The sequence below is a fragment of the Stegostoma tigrinum genome, chromosome 2 (genome assembly GCF_030684315.1).
Source record: "Stegostoma tigrinum isolate sSteTig4 chromosome 2, sSteTig4.hap1, whole genome shotgun sequence".
In the NCBI taxonomy this organism is placed as follows: domain Eukaryota; kingdom Metazoa; phylum Chordata; class Chondrichthyes; order Orectolobiformes; family Stegostomatidae; genus Stegostoma; species Stegostoma tigrinum.
This window is the reverse complement of record NC_081355.1, coordinates 88,144,602-88,157,637: the sequence shown is the minus strand read 5'-3', so window position 1 is coordinate 88,157,637 and position 13,036 is coordinate 88,144,602.

Sequence of the window (13,036 nt, the reverse complement as noted above, 5' to 3'; positions counted from 1 at the left end):
CCATTAACCTTCCTAATTACATGCCTGCATGCAGATGTTTTGAGTCATGAACAAGAATATTCTGATCCTGCTGTATGGCAAAATTCTACAAGTTGTCTCTATTTAGATAACATTCTACCTTTTCTATTCTTCTTTGCCAAGTGGACAATTTCACGTTTTCCCACATTATGGCCCATCTATTAACTTTTTTCCCATGCAGTTGACCCATCTATAATTCCTTTGCAGTTTCTTTGCGTCCTCCTCGCAATTTGCTTTCTTATTTATCTTTATATGATCAACAGGTTTGACCATAATCCATTTGGTCATTTCGAACATACACATGAACCTATGAAAGGAGTAGGAGTGGGCTTTTTGGGCTCCTTTACCTTACACTGCCATTTGATAAGACCTCAGCTGATCTGATTATAACCTCAAATCCACATTCCTGTTTTCCCCTTTGCTGATTAAGAATCAGGGAGCCCAGTCAGCACTCCACAAATAGCTCCTTACCTTTATCATTTTTCTTTTCTGGTGCCATTGCAGATGATGAAATTTGAACTCAATAAATATTCTGGAACTAAAACGCTGGCCTGATGGTGACCAAGCAACCACTGTTTATTTTCAGAAAAACCTGTCTGGTTCACTAATGTCTTTCAGGAAAGGAAACCTGCCCATCCATCTGGCTTACATGTGGCTCCAGACCCACAGAAATGTGGACTGTTAATTGCCCTTCGGGCAATTTGGGATGGACAATAAATGCTGGCCCAGCCAGCAACACCCACATCCTGTGAACAAACTAAAGAAAATGTTTCCACGTCCTGTTTTCTTGAACCAAAGCTGATGATGCATTAGGTCCCACATTTGCAGCTGATAAGTTTATCCTTTTGATTACTTTTAAAGTTAATGTTTAATTAACTAATCTCTGGTCTCATGATAAAGCTGCAAATTTAGAGACAAGAGTAAAAATTGAGGCCAGACCCTTTATTATTTTCTGCCTTACCTCTTTCAACTGCCTTGGCTGAATGCCATCAGGCCGTACCAACTGTGAGCTCTGCCAACATTTTTCCTGCAAATGCTGCACAGTCTACAGCCCCCATCAACCCACAAAGTAATTTATACTGTAATGTGCCCAAGGAGGTAACGTTTCCATGTGGCGATTAATAGCAGGGCTGGTATTAAGAGATATGGGCCAGAGGCAGGCATATGGAGTTAGGCCACAGATTAGTCCTGATCTTATGAACAGGCATAAGTAGCTGAGTTGCCTACACCTGTTGCTATGTTTCTATGTTCTTATGCTGCCATCAATTACAGGTTAGCTCATTTAAACTTTCATTGATATTGGCTTTTCACCAATCTGAGAAAATCATATAATCGTTTATTTTGACTTTTGATGTGTCTGAAAGATAGAAGAATGCACATGCCTCTAATGTTTAGTTGTTTATGTGATCATAATCACACAGGAAAGGGTGCATTTATTTTAGACTCAGTTATTTAATCATTTTATGTAATTGGTCAAGCAAGGACAAAGAGCTCTGATATGTTACTGAGGATGGATTGAAGGATTTGTAATTTTTGAAAGTCAGGTTTAAGTGATGGCAATGGAAAGAAAGAGAGAGTGTTAGACAGATGTGAACACTTCATTGATAACTTGTTGCTATTTTCAACAGTCACTGACGTGTTCTCAGATTAACTGTCCTCTTCTCTGTGGTGCCTTCAGAGTGACAAGGACAATTCACACCTGAATTTTCATTGCCAGGCTTTTTGGAAAGCAAAGTTATGTAAAAGATTTTAACTATAACTATTGGGCTATTTGCTCTGAGATAAAATGCAGCCTCCCTTCCTGACTGACCAGATTTTTACAGCCTTGTGTTTCTCTCTTTGATAATGTAGGTTAAGCCATGAGCCTCACAGTAGCTCACCTTATCTGTTGTGATTGCAAATCCTAGGTTGGTTATTATCTACAGCAGCAAAGTGTGTGCCTTGTCAACTACAAGCCATACACTTGATTACCTTTTTAAAGAGCTCCGAGCACAGGATTCCTGAAGGAGAGCTTTTTCTCTTTTATTTCATGGGATTTGAACATTATTGGCTGGGCCAGCATTTATTGCCTATTGCAAACTGCCCCTCAGAAGGTAGCAGTGAGCTGCCTTCTTGTATTGCTTCCATTCTGGTCATGGCATTGATGTAAAAGATGTTTCTACATGTGGACATTCAGTGAATACTAGACATTTGTGGAAAGAAAATTACAGAGGATGAAAGAATTTCACAAAGCTATTGATGAGTCGTCTATTGCATCCCATCCCTACACTCCAACATGATTTAATTGAATGCTTTTGTTGCACTCCTGCCTTGCTGTCATTACTAATTAGAGAGATCCAACTCACTGAAGGAGTGTTCCATTTTCCTGACAAATATGTACTTGGTTGGCATCCTGAGTGGGTAACCTTCAGTGGCTAGTTAAAGTGACATAAAAGTTGACATAAAAGTTAAGTATGGTGGCAACTTTTGCTGCCATGGACAAAGCTGACCAGACAACTGCAGGCCTACAGGCAGAAACTGACAGATTACACATTCTCAGCTCCTCAGAATCATCTTTGTACAATTCACATTGCCGTAGATCACTGCAGGAGCTCTCATGATCAAATTCCTCCTCAGCCTTCCCTTTTCTTGATAGTGCCTGCTCCTGCCCCATTATTCAGACTGCAAATGAGGGAATATCTGTGTGAAATTTCACAGCTGATGTTTGGTGACTGGATGCAAACATACTCCAGTGGTCTGACAATCCCTCAGGCTCTTGGAGAGAAGTATAGCATGACCCAAACATAAGACAAAAAGAAAAACTTCAAAAAAGCACGTGTCACAGTTACTTAGGCTGAAGGCTCCAAAAAGGGTAGACTCGCTAGTTTCAGCGATTGTGGATAACTAGTGAGACTGTCTCCTATGAAAAGTGAGGTGCATAGGTATTGGTATTTGGATTGACATCTATCATCCATATTCACATTAGGTAAAGCATATTAAAGCTGAAAAAAATCTGTAACTGCATAAATAATTTACCTTTTTTAGAACTCCATGCTCATTGAGAAATGGAACTGTGTAAATTTGAATTGTCTTGATTGCAGACAAGAGGACTATTTGCATTCGTTTTCGTTTTGAATTTGAAATGTCGCATACAAGCTACAAGCCCCGCACCTTCTGGACTCTGGTCAGTTGAAGACCAGATGTATCCCGAAAGATGGCGTCAGAATCTTTTGATTGTCCTGACACACTGACTATAAGGAATTGCCTGGGAAGTTTAAACTTCTAATGGGCAACTTCTCAGTGTCTGGAACCTCAAAAGACGTCGCCATGAGTTACAGTTGGAGACCTAAGAGGATTCTGACTGACTTACATGGCTAGTATCCACATTAAATATTAAAACTTTTTCTAACTGCTGCAAAACTATGTGACTGACAATGCTGTCAATTCCCCACAGGACTCCTTGACTTGACTCCATGGCCCTTTGACTGCCTGCAAACCAAGCTGACGGCAACCACAACAGCTCCTCCCCCGCCATTTCCCTGTTGCTGGCCCAACAACACCTGACATTTGTACATCTGTTGAATACTGTCAGAGATGCTACATTCCTCCATAGGCTGTACTATTGCTGTCAGTGTCAATTAACTTAAGGTAGACATCAGTGTATTGTTATGAACTTGGTTCATGGACCACTTGTTCCACAGTGAAAAGGAGAGAAAACATTCTGCTTTGTCTAAGGCCAAGTAGTGTAATCCAAGGTGGAAGATGGGAAAAAGTTGTGGCTGTAAGAGCAGCTCCTTTTTTGAGGTGTTTTCAGTGTTGGAGCTGATTTCCTTGAATCCTAGGAGCAAAAATTACTTTTTTATAAGCTGTTACATTGTTTTGGAACTTCAGGGAAAAAATAAACACAACGGAACTTAAGAAAGCAGGAAGACAGACAAAGGTAGTGACCACTTGGGAAGTGAATCAAGTGGAGAAATAAACCTGCACTGCTGTCTGACCCAGAGGTGGATCTGCGCAGCTGACTATTCTGCAGTTTGATTTCAAAATCTCTGGACATCAGAGTTTGTCTAAAAAAAATCAAACAACAAAATTCACAGCTGACCTTGAAGAAACCTGTATGGCAAAGCTCACATCAGGGGAGCAGATAAGTCGCTTTTTACAGTCTAACATTACATTTCTTTAGTAAATCTACAATAGTGAGTAGACTGGGTCCTTTTTTGATTATATGTTTTATTGAGTTCTGTCTCTTGATTAAACTTTAAAGATATAAAACATAGGTACTAAGCCTGGAACAGTGTATTTTAGAGCAGTAGATTGCTAAGGTGCAAAGATGGCCTTTAGTAGATTGATGTTCTCTTTTTGTCGGATGTGGGAGATTAGGGACAGTTTCTGTTTACAGGTGATTATGTCTGCAGGAAATGTGTTTGTGAATCCTATTGGATCTCATAAATCGGTTGGAGCGGCATGATGTTCTCATTTTGTCGGATGTGGGAGATTAGGGACACTTTCTGTTTACAGGTGATTCTGTCTGCAGGAAATGTGTTTGTTTGTGAATCCTATTGGATCTCATAAATCGGTTGGAGTGGCAGTTGGCAAAAAGGAATTTACAGGAATGAGGGAGTGTGATGGCTGGTAGTTGTAGGAAGGGATATAAACTGAGGATACAGTCAGGTAGATTGGTGACTGCCAGGAAAGGTAGGAGAGGGAGACACTTCATGCAGGAGTCTCCTGTAGCTATCCCCATCTCAAACAAGTATGTGTTTTTGGAAAATGTAGGGAGTGAGGGACTCTTGCTCTAACGTAACGAGGGGAACATCAGGTTCCAAGTGATCAGTTGTGATTGGGGAATCTCTAGTCAGAGGCACAGACAGAAATTTCTACGGCTGACAGTGAGACATCAGAATGGCGTGTTGCTTCCGTGGTGCCAGGATCAAAGATATCTTGGAGAGGATGGAGCATGTTCTCAAAGGGGAGAGGGACCAGCAGGAGTTTGTTGTACACATTGGAACTAATGACACTGGAAGAGAAAAGGATGAGATTCTGAGGAGAGGACATAGGAAGTTAGACAGGAATTTACAAAGGAGTTCCTAAAGGGTAACAATATCTGGAATACTCCCAGACCTAAGAGCTGATGATGGTAGGAACAGAGGAGTAGAGCAGATGAATGCATGACTGAGGAACTGGTGCAGGGGAGAAGGATTCACATTTTTGGATCATTGGAATCTCTTCTGGGGGAGAAGTGACTTGTATAAGAAGGATGGATTGCTCCTGAATTGGAAGGGGACTGGTATACTGGTGGGGAGATTTGCAAGATCTGCTCAGGAGGATTTAAGCAAATTGGGGGTGGGGAGTGGGACCCAGGGAGATGGTGAGGAAAGACAGCAGCCTGAGACTGGAAAAGGAGCAATTCAAATAGACAGGGCAGGCAGGAACAAAGCACAGAATGAGGTTGGATTGATAAATTAATCTGCACATATTTTAATGCAAGAAGTCTAACAGGTAAGGCAGATGAACTCTGAGTATGGTTGGAGATGCGGGACTAGGATATCATAGCAATTACGGAGGTGTGGCTCAGGGATGGACAGGATTGGCAGCTTAATTTTCCAGGCCATAGATGCCACAGGAAGGATGGAAATGTTGGGGGGAGGGGGCGCAAAACAGGAGGAGGAAGTGGCATTTTTGATTAGGAATATTATTACAGCTGTACATAGGGAGGATATTCCTGGGAATACATCCAGGGAAGTTATTTGGGCGGAACTGAGAAATAAGAAAGGGATGATCACCTTCTTGGGATTGTATTATAGACCCCAATACTCAGCAGAAAATTAAGAAATGAATTTGTAAGGAGATCTCAGTTATCTGTAAGAATAACAGCTGGCTATGGTGAGTGATTTTAACTTTTCAAACAAAGACTGGGACTGCCCTAGCATTAAGGAGTGGAGAGAAATTTGTTTAGTGTGTACAAGAAAATTTTCTGATTCAGTATGTGGATGTACCTACTAGAGAAGGTGCAAAAACTGTCCTACTCTTGGGAAATAAGGCAGGGCAGGTGACTAAGGTATCAGTGGGTGTGCACTTGGGGGCTTGTGACCATAATTCTATTAGTTTTAAAACAGTGATGGAAAAGAATAGACCAGTTCTAAAAGTTAAAGTTCTAAATTAGAGGAGGGCCAATTTTGAAGGTATTAGGCAAGAACTTATAAAAGTTGATTGGGGCAGATGTTTGTGGGTAAAGGGATGGCTGGAAAATGGGAAGCCTTCAAGAAATGAGATAACAAGAGCCCAGAGATGGTTTGTTCCTGTTAGGGTGAAGGGCAAGGCTGGTAGGTGTAGGGAATGCTGGGTGACTCGAGAAATTGAGATTTTGGTGAAGAAAAAGAAGGAAGTATATGTTAGGTATAGACAGCAGAGATCGAATGAATCCCTAGAAGGGTATAAAGGCAATAGGAGTATACTTAAGAGTGAAATCAGGAGGGTAAAAAGGGGACATGAGATAGCTTTCGCAAATAGGGTTAAGGAGAATCCAAAGGGTTCCTCCAAATACATTCAGGTCAGATAGGTAATTAGGGCGAGAATAGGGCCCCTTAAAGATCAGCGAGGCCACCCATGTGTGGAACTGCAAGAGATTGGGGAGATACTAAACGAGTCTTTTGCAAATGTGTTTGCTGTGGAGAAGGGTATGGAAGATAAAGAAGGTGGGGAAATAAAATAGTGATATTTTGATAAGTGTCCATATTACAGAGGAGGAGGTGCTAGATATCTTAAAATGCATAAAGGTGGATAAATCTCTGGGATCTGATCGGGTCTATCCTAGAACTGTGGGAAGCTCAGTATGCAATTGCTGGATCCTTTGCTGATATATTTGTATCATCAATAGCTACAGGTGAGGTGCCAGAAGTCTGGGGTTTTGTCTAATGTAGTGCTACAATTTAAGAAAAGGAAAAGTCGGGGAACTGTAGACCGGTGAGCGTGACATCGGTGGTGGGCTGGTTGTTTGAGGGAATCCTGAGGGACAGGATTTATACGTGTTTGGAAAGGCAAGGACTGATTATGGATAGTCAACATGGCTTTGTGCATGGGAAATTGTGTCTCATGAACTTGACTGAATGTTTTGAAGAAGTAACAAAGAGGATTGATGAGGGCAGTGCGGTGGACTGACATATGAAGTCTTCAGTAAGGTGTTTGACAACGTTCCACATGGTAGACTGGTTAGCAAGGTTAGATTACATGGAATAGACGGAGAACTAGCCATTTGGATATAGAACCAGGTGGAAGGTATGAGACTGAGGGTGGTGGGGGGTGGTTGCTTTTCAGACTGGAGGCCTATGACCAGTGGTCTGTCACGAGGATTGGTGCTGGGTCCACTGTTTTTCATTATTTATATAAATGATTCACATGTGAACATAAGAGGTATGGTTAGTAAATTTGCTGTTGACACCAAAATAGGAAGTGTAGTGGACAGCAAGGAAGTTTACCTCAGAATAAAACAGGATCTTGATCAGATCGGCCAATGGGCCGAGGAATGGCAGATGGAGTTTAATTTAGATAAATGTGAGTTGCTGCGTTTTGGTAAGGCAAATCAGGACTTATACACTTAATGGTATGGTCCTGGGGAGTGTTGCTGAACAAAGGGACCTGGGGATGCAGATGCATAGCTTCATAGAAGTGGAGTCACAGGTAGATGGGATAGTGAAGAAGGGTTTGGAAGGCTTGCTTTTATTGGTCAGCACATTGAGTACAGGAGTTGGGAGGTCATGTTGCATCTGTACAGGACATTGTTTAAGTCATGTTTTGGATATTGCATGCAATTCAGGTCTCTCTGCTGTAGGAAGGATGTTGTGAAACTTGAAAGGGTTCAGAAAAGATTTGCAAAGTTGTTGCCAGGGTTGGAGGTTTTCAGCTATAGGGAAAGGCCAAATAGGCCGGGGCTATTTTCCCGGGAGTGTTGGACGCTGAGGGGTGATCTTACAGAGGTTGAGAAAATCATGAGGGGCATGGACAGGGTAAATGGACGAAGTCTTTTCCCCCAGTTGGAGGAGTCCAAAACTAGAGTGCATAGATTTAAGGTAAGAGGAGAGAGATTTAAAAGGGACCTAATGGGCAACTTTTTCACATAGAAGGCCATGTGTGTATGGAATGAGCTGCCAAAGGAAGTGGTGGAGGCTGGTACAATTCCAACATTTAAAAAGCATTTAGACAGATATAGACTGGATGCTGGCAAATAGGCCTAGATTAATTTAGTATATCTGGTTGGCATGGATGAGCTGGACAGAAGCACTGTTTCTCTATTGTACATCTCAATGACTCTATAAGTAAGGACTCAATCTTGTTGCAATTTAAAATTCACAGACATTTAATGGTTTCAGGATTCAGCTGGAAACAGATTGTTATCTGGAAGAAAACTACACAGCCAGCCTGCCGTTATACCTGACCTTTTAAATTGTTTTTACGTTTTATGTCTTTTAAATTTCTTGTTAATTCTTTATAATTTCTTGATTTTGTTTATGTGTATGTGAAATATTCTGGAACTACTTAAAGAGGAAGTCTATGTGTATTAATGGGGAGAAATCTACATTTTCCTTCCAGTTGCCAGTGTGGCCGCATTTTACAGACACACAAGATGACAAAGTGTCATACCATGTCAATTGTAGAATAATTGTGTTCACTCGCACACTGATGATGAACATTAATTGGTGATTGACCCCGTTCACTTCAGCGAGGAGTGAGGAAGGGTGAATGACAATAGGGCGAAGGATGGTGGGATACTTGGTGTCCTGAGTTGCTTTGGTTACCATGACGACCAGTAAGAAATCCTAGAAATGCTCAGCAGACGGGTCCCTGGCAAATAAAGTCCTCCATGACAGGCAGTTGAATGTGTACTCTTTGAAACATCTCAATGGCTGTTTTGGCAGAAGAGTGTTGTAGCAGAACAAAACCACCTGATTATCTTGATTTCCCTGCTGTTGGGTCAAAGTTTAGCTCTGTCAAAACACAAGTGGATACTGTGTGTAATATTTCTCTTATATTAAAGGAGCCACACATCGGATCTTCATTTCCGAGCACATCCTCCAAGCTATGATGAGACATTTCACATGACAACAAATGCCCTACATGCTCCATCATTTATAAATCCTGAATCTGCCTCTATAGCCCTTTTAGGACTCATGGAAGACAATCATTCTGCCCTGTGAGGGACAGACAATATCATACAAATAGAGATTGTTTGAAACTGTGGTGGCTGGTTTCAAAGGTATGTGCCTGTCAGATATAACTGTAAGTAAACGTAAAATATGTAGAGATTGTTTCCAGTCTTCTCCGTTACCAATTGGCCTTCAGGAATATAACATGGTGGGAGAAAATGGTTGACTAAACGTGAGGTTGAAAGCTAATAAAATAAAAAAAAAGTCAGGGTGAAAAATAATATCTCAAAATCCATTTTGGAAAACGGCAAACTGCATGTAGACATGACTGGGTATGATTCACTCCAGTGTCTGAACCAATTGAATGTGAGGAAGAAGAGCATTTCAGGCCATTCAGTTTTTCTAACACTTTCTCCTTGGTGATGGCCAGCATACTCAGCTCTGCCCCCGGCTCTCTCCAATTTTTGGGATATTACTCATGTCTTCTACTGTGAAGACAGATGCAAAGTAATTATTCAGTTCCTCAGCCATTTCCTTGTTCCTCACTACTATCTTTCCAGTGTCAGTTTCCAGTGGTCCAAAGTCCACTTTTGCTTCTTTTTTGCCCTTTCTATGTCGAAAGAAACTCTTATAGTCCTCCTTTATATTACTAACTAGCTTAACCTCATATTTAATCTTCTCCTTCCTTATTTCTTTTTTTGTTGCCCTTTGTTGGTCTTTGTAAGCTTCCCAAACCACTGGTTTCCCACTGCCCTTCGCCACATTATCTGCTTTCTCTTTTGCTTTCATGTTATCCAGGACTCCCCTAGTCAGCCACGGTTGCCTCATTGTCCCTGTACCATGCTTATTTTGCCTAGGGAAGAATTTTTGCTGTATCTCTTGAATTATTCCTAAGACTCTGGGAGTAATTCATTGGACTTTTAATCCAGATACCCAGGAAATGTTCTGGGGAGATAGGTTTGAATTCCACATGGTAGATGGTGAAATTTGAACTCAGTTAAGAATCTGGAATTAAGAGTCTAATGATGACCATGAACCATTGGCAATTGTCAGGAAAAAAAATCCCCATCTGGTTCACTAATGACCTTTAGGGAAGGAAACCTGCCATCCTTACTTGGCCCTGCCTACATGTGACTCCAGACTCTCAGCAATGTGGTTGGATCTTAACTGCTTCTTGGGTAATTGGGGATGGCCAATAATGAGGTTGTTGACTTGCTCGCTGAGCTGGCTTGTTTTTGTTCTGATGTTTCATCACCATGATAGGTGACGTCATCAGTGGAGCCTCCGATAAAGCAATGTTATTCTACTGCGCTTGGAATTCATACTGTTTGGTCTGTTATGGTGAGTACTGTCACTTCCGGTTTTGATCTGTATGAGTTTATACATGGGGTCCAATTCTATATGTTTGTTGATTGAAGTATGGGTGGAGAACCATGTCTCTAGGAATTCCCATGTAAGTCTATGTCTGGCTTGGAATACTATGGTTACTTGGTCCCAGTTAAACTGATGGCCTTCATTGTCTGAATATACAGCTATTAAGGAGAGTTTGTCGTGCCGTTTTGCTACTAGCTGACGTTCATGTATTCTGATGGCTAGTTTCCTTCCTGTCTGATGTAATGTTTGTGGCAGTTATTGCATGGTATTGAGTGAACTAGCTTCTTTTTGCATGTTTTAGGAATGGGATCTTTAATCCTTGTGAGTGTTTGTAGTAGAGTGGCCGTGGCCTTGTGGGCCTCCATTATTCCTAGTTGTCATAAGAGTCTCGTTGTCAGTTCCAATATGTACCTGATGTAGGGAAGTGTGGCCAGTGTGTGAGGGTGCACTGTGTCCTCCTGTTGTTGTCCTGCTTTGTAGACATCTGTGGATGAAGTTGGAGAGATATCCGTTTAAAATGAGGATCTTGTATGTGTTCTTTCTTTTCCCAGCATAGTTCTAGAGTGTTGCAGTGTGTCCTGGCCCATTTAAATAGTTTCTTAATGCAGCTTTGTCTGTGGATGTTAGAATGGTTGCTGTGAATGTTGAGGATTTGATCTGTGTGGATTGCTTTTCTGTATACTGAGGTTTGGAACTCCCCATCTGTCAATCGTTCTACTCTAACATCCAGCAATGGTAGTTGATTGTTGGTTTCTTCTTCCCTTGTGAATTTAATCTCTGCAAATATGCTGTTGATGAGGTGGTAGGTCTCTTCTAATTTGTGTTTAATAATGACAAATGTGTTGTCTACGCATTGGATCCTCAGTTTAGGTTGAATGAGGGGGATGGTGGTGTGTTCTCGTCTTTGCATAACTGGTTCTGCAATGACTCCTGAGATGAGTGACCCCATTGGCGTACTGTTGATATATTTGTATATTTGTGTGACATCACAGCTTTATTCACATCAATTGACATCCCACTAACCAAAGAAACAGTGGCCACATTACTAGATGAAACAGTTACACAGACCAGAAGCTCCATCAGCAATGACAACATACTTAAACTGCTAAACCTTTGCCTCACCACAGACTTCGTTTTTAATGGCCAAATTTATAAACAGATCAGCGGTACACCAAAGGGGTCACTAGCCATCAGAATACATGAACATTAGCTCACAGCTGAACAGCATGATGAGCTCTCCTTAATATCTGTATATTCGGACAATGAAGGCCATCAGTTTACCTGGGACAAAGTAACCATAGTAGCCCAAGCCAAACACAGACATGCACAGGAATTCCTAGAGGCATGGCTCTCCACCCATATTTCAATCAACAAACATATAGAATTGGACTCCTTATATAAAACCATACAGATCAAACCTGGAAATGACAGGACTCACCATAATGGACCAGACAGTATAAATTCCAAGCAGAGTAGAATAAGAGATAATAGGAACTTCAGATGCTGGAGAATCTAAGATAGCAAGGTGTGGAGCTGGATGAACACAGCAGGCCAAGCAGCATCAGAGGAGCAGGAAAGCTGACGTTTCGGGCCTAGACCCTTCATGCTGATGTTTCGGGTCTAGACCCTTCATCTGAAGAAGGGTCTAGACCCGAAACATCAGCTTTCCTGCTCCTAAGATTTTGCTTGGCCTGCTGTGTTCATCCAGCTCCACACCTTGTTATCTTGGAGTAAAATATAATGAAGGGAGTTCTAAGGAAGAGAATGGAAATAACAAATCAATTATGCTGGTCTGAAGATCCTTTTAGTCTTGTGTAGCTGAAATCTGTGGTTTCAAAGCTTTTACTTTTTGAGACAGACCTAATTGGTAAGATAGACTAAACAGGGAAATGGAGAAAAGAAAGTGACCTTTCTATTTCCTAAGGAATCTAAAACTGAGACTTAGACTGAGATTGGAGACTGAAGAGGAGACTGAAACAATTTGAGAGGATATGAATGGACGCAGAGCTGTCATAGTTCAGATGGGGATCCCAGTGATCCAGTACAGCAAAGAAGGTGAAAACTGTAAGCTGAAAATAGGCAGATGCTGAAGCTGTTTCTGTTGTTTGAAGATAACATTGGTGTATTTATGCCATCCACACAGCCACAAACAGAGTTGAAGAGGTTTTGTAGATGCTCCATTTTCAGTGAAAATCATGCCTTTGGAACTTGTGTTGCTGTTGGCTGGGAATCAGATAAAATCCTAAAACAAGAGCTGGAATTCCTTGTGGGAAAGACGGTGGGATGAGTCCTACTTTATTTTGGCGTCGTCTGAATTACATCAAAGTATTGGAGCAAATCTTGCTGTGAGACCCCATATGTTTTCTCACCGTATATGACTAAACTTGCTGCACTAATTGCTGACCTCACACCTTTGGCTTTCCTCATTCTAAACCTTCCAGCCTACCTCACCATTCACAATTCCCCAAACAATTCGCCAGTCAGCGAATACTAGCCAAAGACATCTGCACCATGGAAGCCCACTG